This window comes from Lipotes vexillifer, unplaced genomic scaffold (genome assembly GCF_000442215.2).
Source record: "Lipotes vexillifer unplaced genomic scaffold, Lipotes_vexillifer_v1.1 scaffold810, whole genome shotgun sequence".
In the NCBI taxonomy this organism is placed as follows: Eukaryota; Metazoa; Chordata; class Mammalia; order Artiodactyla; family Lipotidae; genus Lipotes; species Lipotes vexillifer.
In genome coordinates, this window is record NW_006797357.1 from 471,701 (window position 1) to 491,686 (window position 19,986).

Here is a 19,986-nt window from a genome sequence, read left to right on the forward strand (position 1 = left end):
AAGGCCTCGAAGTTTGGCAGGGAAGGAAGCAGTGGTTAGGTGGCCCAAATACCTCCAATAAAGGACTGGCTTCGCCAAGGAGGATTTATACACAGTGTTACTCCAACCATCCCTATTCAGAGGAAAAGACGAGCAGGGGCTGGTCAAAAAGGCTCCTTCACCTCCTCTGCAGGCCTCAACCTCAGCCTTCGGGCCCCCACGGTGCTTTTGGACCCTCCGGCAGAAAGCAGAATGACGCCAAAGGACGGCTTCAAACCCCCGCCCACCCCATCCGTCCTTCAGTCGGCCCAAAGTCCAGCTACTGGGAAGCCCAGAGGGTTGGGACGAGGCGCGTACGGGGGAAAAAAGCCGCTGGCCCACTCACCTCTCCACTGCGTGCTCTCCCAGGGTCTTCGCAGGCGCTGACGCCGCTTAAACGGCTGCACGTGCAGGACGCCGGCTGCGTCAGGTGCGCCCCTCCAACAACAAATGGCACCGGGCAACGAGTGCCCTCAGCCAATCAGCGGTCAGGCAGCCGCGCCGTCCCGCCCCCATCTCCAGCCTCTCCTACCCTACTTGTTGGCGTTCTAGGCCGCAGTGGCTGGACGCATTAGGCTCCTCCCAGAGTGGCCCGTTAGGCCTGGGGTAGAAAGCTTGCCATGCGCCGCTTGTCTCTAGATTTTTGGGTGGGGTCCTCAAACTGGGGAGGCTATAGAATTTCCGTATGCGAGAGCTGCAAGTCAAAGTTGAAAACAGGGCTTCATGGTGGCGCAGTGGTTGAGAGTCCGCCGGTCAATGCAGGGGACACAGAGTCTTGCCCCGGTCCGGGAAGATCCCATCATGCCGCGGAGCGGCTGGGCCCGTAAGCCATGGCTGCTGAGCCTGCGCTTCCGGAGCCTGTGCTCCACAACGGGAGAGGCCACAACAGTGAGAAGCCCGTGTACCAAACAAAATAAATAATTCTCAAAGTTAAAAACAGAAGAGGAATAAAATGCCTTCTCAGCTACCTCTTTAAGCGTCCTCTCCCCTTTTGCCTACTGCAGTCCCTGGCAGTTGGCCTATTTCTGAGGCGCTTGCTTCACATCCGGGGGATTCCCGAGTGCTTCAACGTATGGCTGAGGCCGGTGGAGGTGGTGCATTTCCTTTTCCTCCCAGTGAAGGCAGGGATGAGACTGTGACGCTGATACCCAGAAAACTGTAAAGAAAGTAGCTTGTCTTATAGAGTTGAGGGTCCAACTCTTTGGGAAGGAGACGCTCTCTGATCCAGAAGGAAGAAGGAAATTCTGCTGGTGTAGGTCGTTCATCAGCGCTTGGATTTGTGGCCCACCTGTTTATATCCCTAGAGTTACTGGCCAAACTTAAGGGTGACCGAAGGTCATTTTGGTACTTATGTTCTCACCAATCAGATATTCTTGTTCTGCCCCACAAAAAGTCAGGGAAATCCCTCCGCATTTTCCCATCCCTCCAAAAGGCATAACAACGGTCTACTTGAAAAGTGTCATTTTCATTTTGGGTTCTATTTTCATCACTTTCCGTTCTCTGAATCTTTGAATAAATTCCCGAATACTTCATAAATGTAAGTCCCAACACAGTCCAGCACTCAGGCACAGAGGTTGAGGTACCTTATGGGCACGCTTCATACTTTTCAGCTCTAGAACCACCATTACTGGTCTGTCTCTTCCGTAAAAAATATGTCAGGATTTATTTAGTTAGCACCAAACTTTGTCAGACTATTTTCAAGGTGAATTATCTTTTTTTTTTTTTGATGTGGACCATTTTTAAAGTCTTTATTGAACTTATTACAATATTGCCTCTGTTTTATGTTTTGGTTTTTTAGCCACGAGGCATGTGGGATCTTAGCTCCCTGACCAAGGATGGAACCCACACCCCCTGCAATTTCTATTTTTAAACAAAATTTTCACATCATACCCTTGAGGCAGCTGACACTTTCAATCACTGTATACGTAAGGGGGAGAGACACAAATACTCTTTCCGGTGCTCTGAATTTGTACACAGGGTCCTCTGAGGTATTTTAACTCACTTTGAATATTCTTTCAAAATTTTTTATGTCACGGGAAAATACTTATTAAGTGAAAAGAGCAAAATATGAAATTGTATAGATAGAATGATAACCGACCAAATTTGTATTTTAGGAATGGAAAGTTTGGAGATATTTTCTAAAATGAGCATGTTTTTTAAAACATTTAGCAAACATTCTCTGCTGTTAAATCTTGGAGAGAAGGGATTTTTGTTGCTTTCAATGAAATAGTTCTTTATGAAACACTCAATGTATATAATTTTTGAGAGCTAGCCCTGGTTAAGAAAAAGTGAATTCTGATGAGAACTGAAGTTAATATTGAGGAAAGGATAAACAATGGATGAAAATAATGAAATTCAAAAATTGAACATAAACAGTGAAAAAGGACAATTTAGTAAACACTTGCTCCTTAATGTGTGTCCCAAGAAAGTGAAGCCAGTATATTCCATTTTCTGGTTCCATCTAACAGATCTTAAAGTAGTGATGGTATTAAATCACAACATAGGGAAAAGGCAGGGATTCATTCAGCTGTTAAATAGGCTTTAAATAAGCACCTACTGCATGCCAGGTACTATGCTAAATGCTATAGGTAAAATTAACCTATCAAGGGACATTCTAGTGAAAAGAATGGCAATGGCTAACGGAACTTAAAACATTAAGATTCGTGTCTCAAAATTCCCTGGAAAGCGTATATACAGTTTCTCCAAATTCTCTAAATCCCATATAATAAGGTAGGACAAGAGTTTCCTCAAAGATGTCTCTCAGTTTGGAATCAGTGTTCGTAGTTAAGTTCAAAGTAATGCAGATAAAGAGAACTGATATTTTAGACTTTATGCTTTCAATATTATCTCCATATTATTCAAATAATGATTTTTTAAATTGATGTGGACTTGTGCCTAGCACCATGTCAAATCTATTAAAAATTCCTTCAATTTACCACTTGTACAAAAATGGATTACCTCAAGTGGGTGAGAGTTAGATGTTCATCTTTAAGTATTATAAACATTTGAGACATTTTACCTATTAAAATGGCAAACATTTAATAATGCAGTCTACTAGAGAAGCTTCAAGGTAACAGGCACCCTCATACATTGCTGTTGGGGATATCCCATGGGAATTTGACATCATCTAGCAAAATCACATGAGCATTTACCCTTGGATCCCATAATCCTACTTCTAGAATTTATCTCAAAGACACACTGGCAAAAAATATAAAAGGACATGTACACAAAGTTATTAACTGCAGAACTAAAAGCTAAAGACTGGAAATAACTCAAAAGTCCCTCAATTGCAGACTGAAACATCCACCCATGGAGTTGCAGGGGCAGAAAATTTTTCCCTTCTTCCTTTCTAGGCTTTTTGGCCGGTCCAATAATTAAACTGACATGAAACAGATTAAAAGGACAAAAACATTTAAATTTCATACGTACGGGAGCTGCATAAAAATGAGACTCAAAGAAGTGACCAAAACAGGAAGCTTTTATGTGTTTTTAGACAAAGAAATGATATACTTGTGAAGAATTGACAAGACAAAGTAGTGTGGCCTTGTGATAGTAGATTGGTGAAGTAACAAGATCTGCTTAGGGATGAGAAGGCCCTAAATTCCCTGTCTCTGGTGTTAAGGATGTCCTCTTCCTTTCTGGTATTGGTGGAGGGGCTTGTGGATACCTTTCACATGGAAGATTTATATCCTGCTTTCAGGGAGACAAAGGTGGCTCAGAGTGTCCTTGCACTGGCTGTTTCTCAAGTACCTTTAATTCAAACCAATCAATATGCCAAAGTGGCATATTTTGGGGTGCTCCCCTTCAGAGTATTCTGCGGCTGTACAAAGGAAAGAGGGTTATCTCTGTATATTGCTATGGAGTGATCACTAGGATATATTATTGGAAAAAAGCCAGGTACAGAGTAGGGTGTCAAGTATGCTAGCTTATATATAAAGAGATGTATCTGCTTATATTTTAAAAAAATGGAAGGATAAGCCAAATATTAGACTACCTATGAGATGAGAGAACAGGTTGAAAAGGATAAGAATGTGTGCCAGACGTCTCTGAGTGAGTGGATTTGATTGTGAAACCATGTGATTGTTATACAAAACTATAAAACTAAATTAAATTGAAATTTAAAGAGCTATTTTAGAATTTAAAGCAAAAAACCAAATACACTTAAATAAATGTATATTTATTTAGTGGCTTTTTAGTGGGTATCTAGAGTTAGTGGCTTAACCACACAGAGAAGAGTTATTTCAAGTGATTTAAAATACAGTAATTTGACCATATGTCCCTAGTGAGATATATCATGAGGCAAAAAGAACTGCAAAAAATAAACCAATTCTGTAATCATATTGTTGGTAATAAACTGGTACATAATTAAGTTAATATTGTTTAAGAATTAAGATTTTTAATGTGAGAGAAAAGAGATTGAAATAGAAATCAGAGGTTAAGAAATAGCCCTATACTCTTAAACTTGAATTGGAAATATCATTATGAACTCATGATATATTATCTCCATAAAATAAAAAGGATTTCCTTACTCTGCCCACTGAAAAAGCATAGAAACAATGACAAACCCATTAGCAGTGCACATGCTAGCACACAGACTGCTGTTGACCTGAAACAAAAACACTGCCAAATATTTCTCCAGCAAAGATGGGTTTATTCAGGATTAGCAGAGAATTGCAATTTGGGGTCTGCAACCATGCCAAACCACATGCAAGTCCCGGCATGGCAAAGAAAGGAGAACACTTTTATAGAGAGGAAAAGGACTTTTCAAAGCACCTGGCCAGTAAGATGGGTTCCTCACAGTTCTAGAGGAGCTCCCCAGGTAGGGATAAGCTTTTCTGAAGAGACTTTAGCCACAGAAGAGGCCATCTGTCTTCAAGGAAAGGCTTCAGTCCAGTGTGAAAACATACAGACCATAAATAAAACAAAGAGCTCATGGCTTTTCATTGGCCGAGTCCCTGCCAGGAAAGGAGTCTTTCTTCTTCCTGTTAGGTTCTATCACCAAAGGGTGTGAGAGCTCCCCCTTCTGGTCTCCCAACTCTATTTAATTGAGGTTTCTGTTTATTAATTTTTTACATTTTCCCCTTTTGATCAGGATTTTTCTCTTAAAGCACTGCTATCAAGAGTCAGGGTTTTTAGTTTCAATGGCTTTTTGTCCCTCAATGTCAAGAAGGACCATTCCTGGGTATAGTGTCTCACATCAGAGGGAAAGTGCACAGATTGGAAGCTTATTAAGGTCACATTTGAGTAACAAGGAGGAGGAAGGAGGACTCAGGCACTTTTTATCTAAAGTCCTGTTATCAAAATCATAGACATCAGAGATCTCCTGAGGCATTATGCCATCATCAAAGGCTTGGTGACAAACTTCCAACGGGCCTGGTCCAGATATCTTGGGAAAGCTGTCTTATCAGATGTCATCTGCTTCAATTCTGGAAAACCTTTACTTTCAGGTCACCAGATGATGTCCAGTTTCAGTTAAGGTTCAATGCTTTCTTTAGGTGTGTCTCATGAATCCAAGAGTCTATTACTTGGAGTCTGGAAGCACAAGGGTTGTTTGGAGTACTTGATAGAGTACTTTCCAGCAAGGTTGAAGAGAGTTCTTCTGGATGTATCTTTTCCAATAGATGAAATCTCCAGGTTGCAAGTTGTGATGCTTAAGGTCTTTGTCCCCCAAGGGTGCACTGTGAAAAGACTGATCCACCAAAACATGGTTATTTTTAATAGAAGCAATTAGGCCTTTGCAATATTGGAGTATCTCTCCTTTTATCAGTTGTAGGTTAAAGAAGCAGGAGCCAAGTTCATTGGGTATACTGTGACTAGCTCAAAGGATGAGAGTTTATGAATTCCAAAACGGGTGGATGTGAGGTTTAGAAGGATCACAGCAAGGCAAGGGGGTTATCCTCATGCCACAGGGTCCAGCTGCTGGCTCTAATACCCTATGGGTCAATGGTGAATCCATGTTTTGGGGGGAGTACCCCAAGGGCATTCCCTTCCTTTTCATATACAACAAGGAAAAATGGAATTTGATAATTGGGAAGATCAAGGGCAGGTGGGTTCAGCAAACTCTTCTCTAAGACCTTGAGGCTATGTCATCCAATTCTTCCCATAAAATTAAGTTGTGTTGCTATTGTTGAGTAAAACATACAGAAGTTTGGCCATAAGAGGGAAAAATTGGAATCCAATTTTAGCCATTAAGGTCTAGCCCAAGGAAACCTGTCACAATTTCAGCAATTACAAACTAGACCAAGAAAATCTCACAGTTGGCACTTAGTTTTGGGTTTGGGGAAACTAAGACACCATGAAGTCTGCCTGGATCGAAGTGTATCCCTTGTTCTGATATCTGATGCCGTACATATCAAACCTGGTTTGGGGCAAACTGCCATTTTTCTCTGGTGATATTATGTCCCTTTAAGGCTAAAAATATAGCAAGTGGATGCTGTCTTCCTGTAAGGAGGCTTGAGAAGGAGAGCAAAGAAGTGAATCATCCACTTGTTGCAACAAAGCAGTATCTCTAGGGATCAACCTTCAGGATTTGCCCAAGAAATAGGGCCTCCGTATAACCCTGAGGCATTACAGTCCAGGTGAATTGGCTTTCTTGCCAAGTGAAGGCAAAAAGGTATTGGCTAGCTTCACCAACTGAAATACTAAAGAATGCGTTATATAAATCAGTTACAGTAAAGAATTCACTACCTAATAACTATGTGGACTAGGAACAACAGAGATAACAATGTTGTTTGTTGCTGGGAGGTCCTGGACAAACCTTCACCCTTGGCCCTTAGATTTTCTCACCGGTAAAATGGGAGTGTCTGCCTAGTACAAGGGATAATGAGGCCTTGAGCCTTGTAATCTTCTATTATGGGCTTTACACCTTGAATGGCTTCCTTACTCTTAGGGTATCAATTAATTCTGGGAAGAGATTTTGAGGAGTGTCTCTGAATTTTGATGGGAAATGTGCTATGAATTTTGCCAACATCATTTGGAGATTTTGCTCATAAGGAAAGTGTTAGCTGATTCAATAGGGACAAATGATCAGCGTTTTCAGAATCTGCTCTAATACGGTCAGAGATGGAATAAAAGATATCAAAGGGTCATTTAATTCACTTGGTGGATTGCTTTGATGACTACTGTCAATTTCTATATTTTCCCCTTCGGGAAGAAAGAATACTGGCATGATAATTCTCTAAGAAGTCTTAGCCTAATAAGTGGATAGGGGCAGAGGAGCCAAGGAGAAAAGGGTGAGTATCTCTCAAAAGCCCTAAACAAAAGGGAATAGGTTCAGAGACAAGAACCTCTTGAGGCTCATTAAAGATCTGCACTATTTGAACTGTTTTAGTACTTTGAGGCAGGGCTGTTTTATAGTAGCGGAATTGAGCAATGAGTGTAGCTCCCTTGTCAGTTAGGACTAGAAGAGATTTTCCCCCAATCTGGAGAAATGTTCCTTCAAACCAGTTAAGAAGGGTGATTGGGAAAACCACCTATAGTTCCTTGGAGCCCTGTCACTGGGAATTGGGAGGATGCTGGAAGACAAGTGCTTAATTTTGTAACAATCTAGAAATGAGGCAGGTTTTGATTGTATTTAGTATCATTCATTTGCTGGAGTTAGAGATTAAGAATTTTGACTGTATTCCTTTAAGGTAACATCTAGAGAATGAGAGAGATGTTTTGCCAGATTTACTAAATCTGGAGTGAACAAAGTTTTCCATTCCAACCTGTTCATTTTTACTAGAAGGAAAAGGTCCCAGTTCCACCCATTAATAAATATAAGAATTAGGGGAGAGGAACCAAGATGGCGGAGTAGAAGGTTGTGCTCTCACACCCTCTTGTGAGAACACCAGAATCACAACTAGCTGCTGGACAATCATTGACAGGAAGACACTGGAACTCACCAAGAAAGATATCCCACATCCAAAGACAAAGGAGAAGCCACAAAGAGATGGTAGGAGGGGCACAATCACAGTAAAATCAAATCCCATAACTGGGGTGGGTGACTCACAAACTGCAGAACACTTATACCACAGAACTCCACCCACTGGAGTGAAGGTTTGGAGCCCCACATCAGGCTTCCTAACCTGGGGGTCTGGCAATGGGAGGAGGAATTCCTAGAGAATCAGACTTTGAAGCCTAGTGGGAATTGATTGCAGGACTTTGACAGGACTGGGGGAAACAGAGTCTCCACTCTTGGAGGGCACACACAAAGTAGTGTGTGCATTGGGACTCAAGGGAAGGAGGAGCGATGCCAGGGGAGACTGAACCAGACCTACCTGCTAGTGTTGGAGGGTCTCCTGCAGAGGTGGGGGGGTGGCTGTGGCTCACTGTGGGGACAAGGACACTGGCAGCAGAAGTTCTAGGAAGTACTCCTTGGTGTGAGCCCTCCCAGAGTCTGCCATTGGCCCCAGCAAAGAGCGCAGGTAGGCTCCAGTGTAGGGTTGCCTCAGGCCAAACAACAAACAGGGAGGGAACCCAGCCCCACCCATCAGCAGTCAAGTAGATTAAAGTTTTACTGAGCTCTGCCCACCAGAGCAACAGTCAGCTCTACCCACCACCAGTCCCTCCCATCAAGCCTCTTAGATAGCCTCATCCAACAGAGGGCAGACAGCAGCAGCCTGTGGAACGAAAACCACATTCACAGAAAGATAGACAAGATGAAAAGGCAGAGGGCTATGTACCAGATGAAGGAACAAGATAAAACCCCAGAAAAACAACTAAATGAAGTGGAGATAGGCAACCTTCCAGAAAAAGAATTCAGAATAATGATAGTGAAGATGATCCAGGACCTCAGAAAAAGAATGGTGGCAAAGATCAAGAAGATGTAAGAAATGTTTAACAAAGACCTAGAAGAATTAAAGAACAAACAAACAGAGATGAACAATACAGTAACTGAAATGAAAACTACACTAGAAGGAATCAAGAGCAGAATAACTGAGGCAGAAGAACGGATAAGTGACCTGGAAGACAGAATGGTGGAATTCACTGCTGTGGAACAGAATAAAGAAAAAAGAATGAAAAGAAATGAAGACAGCCTAAGAGACCTCTGGGACAACATTAAACGCAACAACATTCGCATTATAGGGATCCCAGAAGGAGAAGAGAGAGAGAAAGGACCAGAGAAAATATTTGAAGAGATTATAGTCGAAAACTTCCCTAACATGGGAAAGGAAATAGCCACCCAAGTCCAGGAAGCACAGAGAGTCCCATACAGGATAAACCCAAGGAGAAACACGCCGAGACGCATAGTAATCAAATTGGCAAAAATTGAAGACAAAGAAAAATTATTGAAAGCAGCAAGGGAAAAACGAAAAATAACATACGAGGGAACTCCCATAAGGTTAACAGCTGATTTCTCATCAGAAACTCTACAAGCCAGAAGGGAGTGGCATGATATACTTAAAATGATGAAAGGGAAGAACCTACAACCAAGATTACTCTACCCAGCAAGGGTCTCATTCAGATTCGTTGGAAAAATCAAAAGCTTTACAGACAAGCAAAACCTAAGAGAATTCAGCACCACTAAACCAGCTCTACAACAAATGCTAAAGGAACTTCTCTAAGTGAAAACACAAGAGAAGGAAAAGTCCTATAATAACGAACCCAAAACAATTTAGAAAATGGGAATAGGAACATACATATCGATAATTACCTTAAATGTAAATGGACTAAATGCTCCCACCAAAAGACACAGATTGGCTGAATGGATACAAAAACAAGACCCATATATATGCTGTCTACAAGAGACCCACTTCAGACCTAGAGACACATACAGACTGAAAGTAAGGGGATGGAAAAAGATATTCCATGCAAATGGAAACCAAAAGAAAGCTGGAGTAGCAATTCTCATATCAGACAAAATAGACTTTAAAATAAGGACTATCAGTTGAAAAAAAAAAAAACAAGAAAAAAAACCCATAAGAGTTAAAAACCATATGGATGGATGGAAACATAAAAGACCCAGAATTGCTAAAGCAATCCTGAGGAAAAAGAACAAAATTGAAGGCATAACCCTCCCAGACTTCAGGGGATACTACAAAGCTACAATAATCAAAACAGCATGCTATTGGCACAAAACCAGACATATACATCAATGGATCAGAATAAAGAGCCCAGAAATAAACCTGCACACCTACAGTCAATCTTTGACAAAGCAGGCAACTGAGAAAAGACAGTCTCTGCAGCAAGTGGTGTTGGGAAAACTGGACAGCCGCATGTAAATCAATGAAGTTAGAACGCTCCCTCATACCATACACAAAAATAAACTCAAAATGACTTAAAGACTTAAATATAAGACATGACATCATAAGACTACTGGAGGAGAACATAGGCAAAACATTCTCTGAAATGGGGACTTCCCTGGTGGTCCAGTGGTAAAGAGTCCACCTTACAATGCAGGGGACGCAGGTTTGATCCCTGGTCAGGGAACTAACATCCCAGATGCCGCGGGGCAACTAAGCCCGTGTGCCACCACTGCTGAGTTTCCACGCCTCAACTAGAGCCTGCATGCCGCAAACTACATGCTCTGGAACCTGCGCACCACAACTACAGAGGCCATGTACCCTGGATCCTGTGCACCACAACTAGAGAGAGAAAACCCACATGTTGCAACTAGAGAGAAGTCTGCACACCACAACGAAGAGCCTGCGTGCCTCAGTGAAGATCCCCCATGTGCTGCAACTAAGACCCAATGCAGCCCAAAATAAAAATAAAATAGATAAATAAATAATAAATAAATCTTTAAAAAAAATCAAAAAACATTTCTCTGAAGTAAATTGTACCAGTGTTTTCTTAGGTCAGTCTCCCAAGGCAATAGAAATAAAGGGAAAATAAACAAATGGGACCTAATCAAACTTGTAAGTTTTTGCATAGCAAAGGAAACTATAAACAAAACGAAAAGAGTGGAGTGGGAGAAAATATTTGCAAACGATGCAACCAATAAGAGCTTGACTTCCAAAATATATAAACAGCTCATGCAACTCAATAACAAAACAAAAATAAACAACCGAATCAAAAAATGGGCAGAAGACCTAAATAGACATTTCTCCAAAGGAGACATATAGATGGCCAATAGGCACATGAAAAGATGCTCAACATTGCTAATTATCAGAGAAATGCAAATCAAAACTATAATGAGGCATCACCTCACATGGGTCAGAATGGCTATCTTTAAAAAGTCTACAAATAATAAATGCTGGAGAGGGTGTGGAGTAAAGGGGATCCTCCTACACTGTTGGTGGGAATGTAAATTGGTACAGCCACTACGGAAAACAGCATGAAAGTTCCTTAAAAAACTAAACATAGAGTTACCATATTATCCAGCAATCCCACTCTTCGGCATATATCTGGAAAAGACAAAAATTCTAATTTGAAAAGATACATGCGCCCCAATGTTCATAGCAGCACTATTTATAATAGCCAAGATGTGGAAGCGACTGAAATGTCCATCGACAGGTGAATGGATAAAGCAGATGTGGTATATATATATATATATATATATATATATATATATATATATACACAAAGGAATACTACTCAGCCATAAAAAACAATAAAATAATGCCATTTGCAGCAACATGAATAGACCTAGAGGTTATCATACTAAATGAAGCAAGTCAGAAAAAGACAAATATCATATGATACCACTTATATGTGGAACCTAAAAAAATGATACAAATGAACTTATGAAACAGAAATAGACACCCAGACATAGAAAACAAACTTATGGTTATTAAAGCAGAAAGGGGGTACATGAGGGATAAATTAGGAGTAAAAAAATTAAAAAACTACTCAGGTGGAATCAACGTTTGAAGGAAGACCAGAATTTTATTTAAAAACATTCTGAAGTCAATTGTAATATTTATGAGCAGGTTCATTAGATTTTTGTGTGCAAGTCTGAATTTTGTTCCAATCAAATTTCCCATTTTGGAAAAGCCCTAGGAATTGCTCGATGAAGTCATCTAGCAATTGCCTGAGCCTAATCATAAAATAAGTTAGTGCGCTGGTTTCTCAGTTGTAATCCTAGAGCTCTTTCAGGACTTTCCCAATTAGCAGTTTTCATCCAATGCTGGGCCTGGCCTTTACCAACAAGCATATACCAACTAGCTGATATTAATCAGAGAAACCAGGTTGATAGACTTGAACGGCTATATTAAATTCCTCAGAGAGTCTGTGAAAACGTTCAGTTACTTTGGAAAAATCTTTGGCTATGGCTCGCATTTCAGCTTTAGTCCAGAGAATATCAAGAAATTAAGCTTTTAGCCTCGATCCTCAGAATGCTAAATTTTAAAGCAACAGGTACTGACAAGCGCAGAGAAAAAGGGAGTAGGGAGAGTTTCAGAGAAAGGGGGAAGTTTGGTGAGAGAATTAGTATGGGGATGGTGGTAAAAAAGAGGAAGACGGTGCTGTGGGAGACAAGATGGGGCCAGAGGCAGAGCCTGAGACAAAGACGCCAAGGAAGAAGAGCCTGAGGCTTCAGGAGCCATTTTACCTTTCTTTAATCATTTGTTTGCCTCAGTTAATCTTAAAGGCTTATTTTGCAGAAGCAATTTTAGACTCCTGATAACTTCAGAAAGCCTCAAAATACCCATAGAAATAAGCATTCCACTCAATTCTGGAAATTTTTGAGCTATTGTAGTCCAATTCTGTTTTAAGAAAATTAAGTTTGGGGATTTCAAAAGTTCCCCATAATGACCATTGATATTCTCAATTGCCTTTGGTCAGGTCAGTCTATTTAATTAGAAGTGCACACGGGGAAGCACCTTGGGGTTTTTTTTAACATCTTTATTGGCGTATAATTGCTTTCTAATGGTGTGTTAGTTTCTGCCTTATAGCAAAGTGAATCAGCTATACATATACATATATCCCCACTCCTCCCTCACCCTCCCTTTCCCACCCCTCTAGGTGGACACAAAGCTGATCTCCGTGTGCTATGCAGCTGCTTCCCACTAGCTAGCTATTTTACATTTGGTAGTGTATGTATGTCCATGCCACTCTCTCACTTTGTCCCAGCTTACCCTTCCCCCTCCCCAGTAGGACCTTGGTTTTAAACATAAAATTGGCTAAAGTCCCTGTAGAGGGTGTGCCCTCAAAATACTTAGATAACTGGGATCTCATTTTGTAGGTGTTTTTCCTCTAGAGTAAAGAACAATTTTCAAACAGTTTAAACAGCTTACAGCACAATAGGTTCAATTCAAACAGCTTGCAAGCTCATCCCAGCCAGTCTTAAGAAGACAGCTTGGTCCCTGAGGAGCCAGGACAAAGGCCCTTCCTCCCTCCCTTCCTTCCCTCCCTCCCTCCCTCCTTCCTCCCTCTCTTCCTCCCTTCTTTTGCCATTCTCCAGAAAACAGCCCTTCCAAAGGAATGGGCTGAAGGCTAAACCAGCAGTTTCATTTGAAGCAGCCCCTTCCCAAAGAAATTGGGCCAAAGTCATTTTCAGCTAACTTCAGTTGAAACATTCTGATCTCAAGATCAGACCAAAGTGCCAAACGAGTACTCAAAACAAGGCCTTGGGCTTCCCTGGTGGCGCAGTGGTTGAGAGTCCGCCTGCCGATGTGCCCCGGTCCGGGAGGATCCCACGTGCCGCGGAGCAGCCATGGCCGCTGAGCCTGCGCGTCCGGAGCCTGTGCTCTGCAACGGGAGCGGCCACAACAGTGAGAGGCCCGCATATGGCAAAAAAAAAACAACAACCAAGGCCTTACCAAGAAAGATGAAAACTTTAAATAAATCCCAAACAAAGCTGGAGAGCTTCAAATGTAAAAAGTGAGTGAGCTCAGATCCAGGAGGAAAGGGGAAAGTCCTCTCCTTTGAAGAATCCAGCTAATAAAAGAAAATCTCCACTCTGTGTTCTCTAGGCCAGAGGGTCAGAAAGCTACAGTTCTGGGAACAAATCCAGTCTAATACCTATTTCTATAAATAAATTAGAATATAGCCACCTCATTGGTTTATATATTGCCTATGTTGGCTGCATTCACGCCATAAAGGCAGAATTGGGTAGTTGTTAACAGAGACCATATGGCTATAAAACCTAAAATACTTACTACTAGGCCCTTTACATAAAATGTTTGTCAATTCTTGGCTTTAGGCCAGGAACATAATTGCTAATGACATGCAGTTCCTAAGCTATGAGGTTACCACAGGGAACTCACAAGGACTTCACAGAGTATTTTAAATTTTTGAGGAAAACACAGCAACATCTGTCAGACACCATGTGAACGCTTGAGGTATTTCACAGTTTCAACATTAGATCAAGTTAATTCTTTTGGCTAACGTATCTTTTCAAAATTGAGTTTTCAGCAATTCCTATGATCTCAAGCAAGTGCTGTGCAAAATCCAATGTAGAAGAGGAAATGAAGACAGTGATGTCCCATCTATTTCAAGGTTTGAGAAGTTATGCAGTGCCCAATAGGTGTATACACCCAATTAGTAAGCAATTGTGGTTATTAAAGAATGAAATAAAATCTTTTTCTTTCAATTTCCATATATATTTAAATAAACACATATTAATTTGTTTGGACCTAACCACTTAGTAAACAGAAACTAAGGACACTGAGAAAAATTTACTCAGACACTAAGGATGACACAAACCTCTGATCTAGAAGATGATCATCAATGGCTACTGATCATCAATGACTGGTGAAAAGCTAAAGGCGAACTTTGTAAGAGACAATATTTGAGCCCACTGAATAGTCTTAATATCACAAATGAAAGAATTCCAGAAATGTGCTTCCTGATGTGATGGGAAGTCTATAACACCAACTATAAATGCTTGATTTTAAAAATCAAGTTTAAATATGATCAAGCTTCTGGACTTAACTACCCGTCAGCTAATTCTATAAAGTCTGTATTCTTTGTTGTGTGACCACTCTGTTCCATTAGCTTAGTGGTCAGCTAGTGATTTAGCAGAGATATCTTTATTAAATGCCTATAAGCAAGAAAGAAAAAGAAAAAAACAGCCAAAATGCAAAAAAACTCTCCCAGTCTTTGTCAACTAGCTGTGTGTTGGGGCACTCCTTCAATGCTTAGCAGGATACTTTACATTTCTGCATTAGCCTTCACTTCTTGCTTGTACAGAGTCTGAAAGTCAGCCAGAAGTGAGAGCTTAGGGTCTTCTCAGGTCTTTTCTGAGCATGGGTCCAGACCAAGGCATGCATGTGGCCTTCTGGATTCCCCAGAAGAGGAGGAAGCTTTTCAAGAAAACCCTTATTCCAGGACTTCCCTGGTGGCACAGTGGATAAGACTCCATGCTCCCAATGCAGGGGGCCCGGGTCCATCCCTGGTCAGGGAACTAGATCCCACATGCATGCCTCAACTAAGGAGCCTGCCTGCTGCAACTAAGATACAGCACGACCAAATAAATAAGTAAATATTTAAAAAAAGAAAACAAAAACCCCTTATTCCCCAAGTATCTGCTTCCCCAGCCTCTTCCTTCCTAGGCTTTTTGGCCTGTTTATTGTTTGTCCCAACTGTTACACCGTACCCTGGTGGCAGTGGCTAATACATTTGCTTTAAATCCTTTTGGGAATCCTGCCTCAGCCCTGGGAGGCTCCAAGGCTGGGGAAACAAAGCTAAGCCCTTGAGCCAAACCTTCAGGACACCACCAGATAGGTCAAAACACAAAATTACAACTCCTTTAGAATAAGGTCCATATTACTCTCTCTGGTACCAGCAACCTACACCAGGAATGTGGGCTGCTGTCCTCAAGGCCACTGGCAAGCTCGAGATAATCACAGAGCTTTCTTGCCAAAATTCAGCAGTCTTTTCTCAAGTGTTCCCCTGGTTGTTGTGAGTTTTTTTATTAGATTCCAGAGTTCCAAAAAAAGCTGATTCTGACAGTTTCACCAGGTTATTCGTTGCTTTTGTGGAGGGAGAGTTTTCAAGTTCCCTATTCAGCCATTTTCGCTGACGTCATTCCATACCATCTACTTTCGTGCTTCTCAGCCTTGCCTAAAAATATTTTCTCAGCCTGAAAAGCAGAGAAAGAAGAAAATTTTGCCACCATTGCAGCTATCAAAAGAATGTACTGTTGAAGGCAGGCTAAAAAGCAGTTGCAAAAGTTTTTTAATAAAGACACCATTAGCAAAATAACTTTTATCTGCCTTAAAGGCAATATTCATCACATTACCTGCCTTGCATTTGTCAAACCCTCGATAATAGAGGCAGAGTTTGAGAGCATAGGCTTTGGAAGAAGACCTCAGTTTGAATTCCAGATCTTCTGCCACTTGATAGTTGTTTGGCCTTGGGTAACTCTTAAAATTCTCTAGGACTGTTTCCTTATTTGTAAAATAGGGATAATATACACTTCTAGAATCATGGTAAAGACTTAATGAGATATTTTATGTAAAATGCTTGGCACTCAGTTTTAACTATTTGTTAAATTTGGTTTCTTTCATTTGGGATTAACACATTACACTAACATTGTTGGCTTTTCCTGGTTGTTTTGCTTAAAAAAAAAAAGCCACCGGCTTCCTACGTAAGAAGAGCTGAGGTATTGCCATATGCTTTTCAGGAGACTTACCTTAAGCTGACTTTTTATAACAAGCACTCAATTTTCCTTAGACTGTATGTTTATTTGGGGTGGCTGTCGGCGAAATTGTTAGGGATGGGGAGAGGGTGCTTAAAATCCTACCAAAGCCCCTCTTTTAGCCTAGTGACTAAACTGCCAACACGTAAAAAACAAAAAACAAACCTAAATGTCTAGACAAGGGAGAGAAAGTGCCAAATCTAACATTTTTTTTTCAAACCAGCTTCCCTTGGTGTCCACAGGGTGCAAGCACGTGACGAGAGTACAGAGCACCAACGAGAACAGCCTGAGATGACAGATAATGGGAGGTCAGCCCTAGATGGAAACGTCACATCAGCCCTTTCTCAGGTGGCCTCCGGGGTGGTAGACTGCAGGAGATCGCGTCCCTCCTCTTAGATGCCTTAAGGGCAGGCAGGCAACAGACTCTAGCGCAAAGGTCTGGCTGCAGATAAAACGCGATTAGCCCACCTGCGCCGCCCTTGCTTCCGAAGCCGGAGGGCTGGGCTCTGCGGCGGGAGGTGTGTGGGCTGTTTGCAGAGCCCTCTGGGAGTTGTAGTCCGCGGCGGCGGGAGGTTTGACTGCGGCGGCCGGCTTAGTGCTCTCAGAACTCCTAGGCCGCTGGCCCCCGCGGCCTAGGCCGTTACCTTTTCCTGTTCAGGGGACAAGAACACTTACTGCAGCAAATTGAGAAGTTTGGGGGAGGGGTGTCCTCCTTCCCGCCGAGCTCTCTGAGATTAAGGGTTCGGCCTGCTCAGGTAGAGCACGTTCCGGGTCTTGCAAACTCATCTCCCGGGAGGGAGCGGAGGGAAATTACCCGGGGAAGTTCTTCAGGGAAACGCCTCGGAACAGTGGCTTCTTGCGGAAGCGGTGAGGCCAAAGCCGGGGCCCGCGGAGACCGGTGCGGAGAGGCGGCGCGCGTTCCTACAGGTCTCGGGTGAGAGCAAGTCAGGGCCTCCGTCGGGGGCTGAGAAAGAACTCGAGGGGCTGTGGGAGTCGGTGTCTGCCGGACCTTAGGGAAAAGGCAGGGTTACCGTGGGTGAACACCCGAGTGAGAGGAGGAAGGAGGAGGAGAATTGGGGGGATTGCGGGAATGGGAGCGCCCTTCTCTATCCCGAGTAGGAGAGAGCTAGAGAGGGGAGGTGGGGAGGAAGCTCCTTTGGTGCCTTGAGCTAGGACCGCAGATGGGGTGAGGGCTGAGACAGGGAAGTCCTCGTCACGCTTTTCCCCGGCTCGATTGTGAGAGACAGTGCCCATAGTAGGTGGCTTGACATCTTCCTGTCTTAGAATAATAGAGCTGGAACGGGCCTTTGAGAGTAGCTAGTCAAGTGCATTCTCTCATTTTCCAGATGAGGAAACTTAAGTCCACCGAGTTGAAGAAACTGGCTCGCTCACCACCAGACAACCGGTTAATGGCCAGCTTGACTAAAACCTAATTTTCATGATTCTCAAGCCATGCCGTAATCTATTGCTGAGATCAGTAGATTAGCAAACTTTAGAACCTGTTCCCCCTCCTTTTATCTTTTTACTGCTTGTCATATGCAGGGTAACAGGCAGCCCCTGAAGGGAAAGGCTTTACACTTTGCAGTAGGTCAAAGAAACCCTTGTTTTAACTTGAACAAAAATCTCCTTGCCTCACAAACAACTACAAACTTCATATTAAGAATAAAGGTTGGTAGCAAGCTAAGATGTCACCTAGAGCTTCTTTGCCTCGAAGAAAATAAAGTTCACATTTCCTTTCCCACTGTATGTCCACTAGAGCTCTGAAAACATTTATTCTTAGATTTCTTCTATCTTAAATGCTGCATATCTCAGTTACATACATAAAAATAATGCTGTTTATTGTGATTTTTATAATACCCTAAATAGTTACAATAAAGGGTAAACAGCATAGGAGGATGGGAATACCTGAATTACAAATTAAAATAATGGTTTATGGTATTTTTTTAAGAGATACGAGCATAAAAGTAAAGAAAAAAAATTAAGAAGATAAAAATTTCTAGCAAGCCAGCATTTTATAATACACTTAAATTTCAGTACTTGCCAGTATTCTTTCTTTCCTACTGCCTAAACATAACTAGAGCATTTAGTGTTCCCAGTGTGAGAGCAGAGGTTCTTTGGTGCCATTGCATTGTTCTGACTGCTAATTTCTTTATTAAAACACATTGTCTTCCAGCACTGTCAAATTTAACACCTTTTGAAGGATTTATTGATCAGATTGGAAGCATGTTCCAACTGTCACATCAGAATTTGAATATTATGGCTCCTATTGGCTCACTATTAAGCAATTCATAAGGAAGAGGTTTAGATAAAGTTTGTTACTGGACTTTATAGAAGTTACAGACTTACCTAGAAGAACATACATATACATAACTGCTTTCATCAGGCTGCCTTTTTAATGATATGGTTCCAATTGCTTTTATATTGGCATACTACAGAGGTGGGTAAACTATGACCAAATTTGGCCACTGCCAAATGTATTTACTTTTTATATGGTTTTACTGGAACACAGCCATGCTTACTCATTTATATATTGTCTTTTGTGCTACAGGCAGAGTTGAGTAGTTGCAGAGACCATATGGCTGGCAAAGCCTAAAATATTTACTATCTGGCCCTTTACAGAAAAAAAATTATCAACCCCTGGCCTGGTGAACTGAATGTAAATATAGTATCTAAAACTCTACATTTGCAGAAGTATTACTTAATAGAATTTTCACTCATAAATACTTGTATGGTGGGTTTGTAATCCATTTCTTTGGGCAAAAGCTAGTACCTCCTATTGCAGATTGTTGCTAGCATCTTGGCATGTGTACTATAGGTTTGCTTTTGCAAAGAATTGTCAAAGAAAGTTTCTGAACCTAGTGTGGAAAGGGCTGACATACTTTGAGATATACTGATGCTCACAGTTAATAACTTTTAAAAATAACATTTAGGAGCTTCCTTTCGTTGTTCTCTATGTTCTTTTCATGGAGATAAATGCTTCAGCATAGGCACCAGCAAGCAAGTTAAGCTGTTTTCATATTGAGACCCCATACTAAAATCAATCTTAAAATAAATGATAAGGGTCTTATTTATTTTTTTTTTGGCGGTACACGGGCCTCTCACTGTTGTGGCCTCTCCCATTGCAGAGCACAGGCTCTGGAAGCCCAGGCTTAGTGACCATGGCTCACGGGCCTAGCCACTCCGCGACATGTGGGATCTTCCCAGACCCGGGGCACGAACCCGTATCCCCTGCATCGGCAGGTGGACTCTCAACCACTGTGCCACCAGGGAAGCCCCTAAATGACTTATCTTTGACAATAATCTCGCATCTGGGACTTCAATGCCTTAAAGATCAGAGGATTGAATGAAATAGAAGTGAATATATCTGTTTATGTCATTTTTTTGTATTTAACTCCCTATATTAGTGTCAGTCTGTGGCAAATTAGTGCTTAGGAATATTTAAAATTTTACTTAATCATTGATAG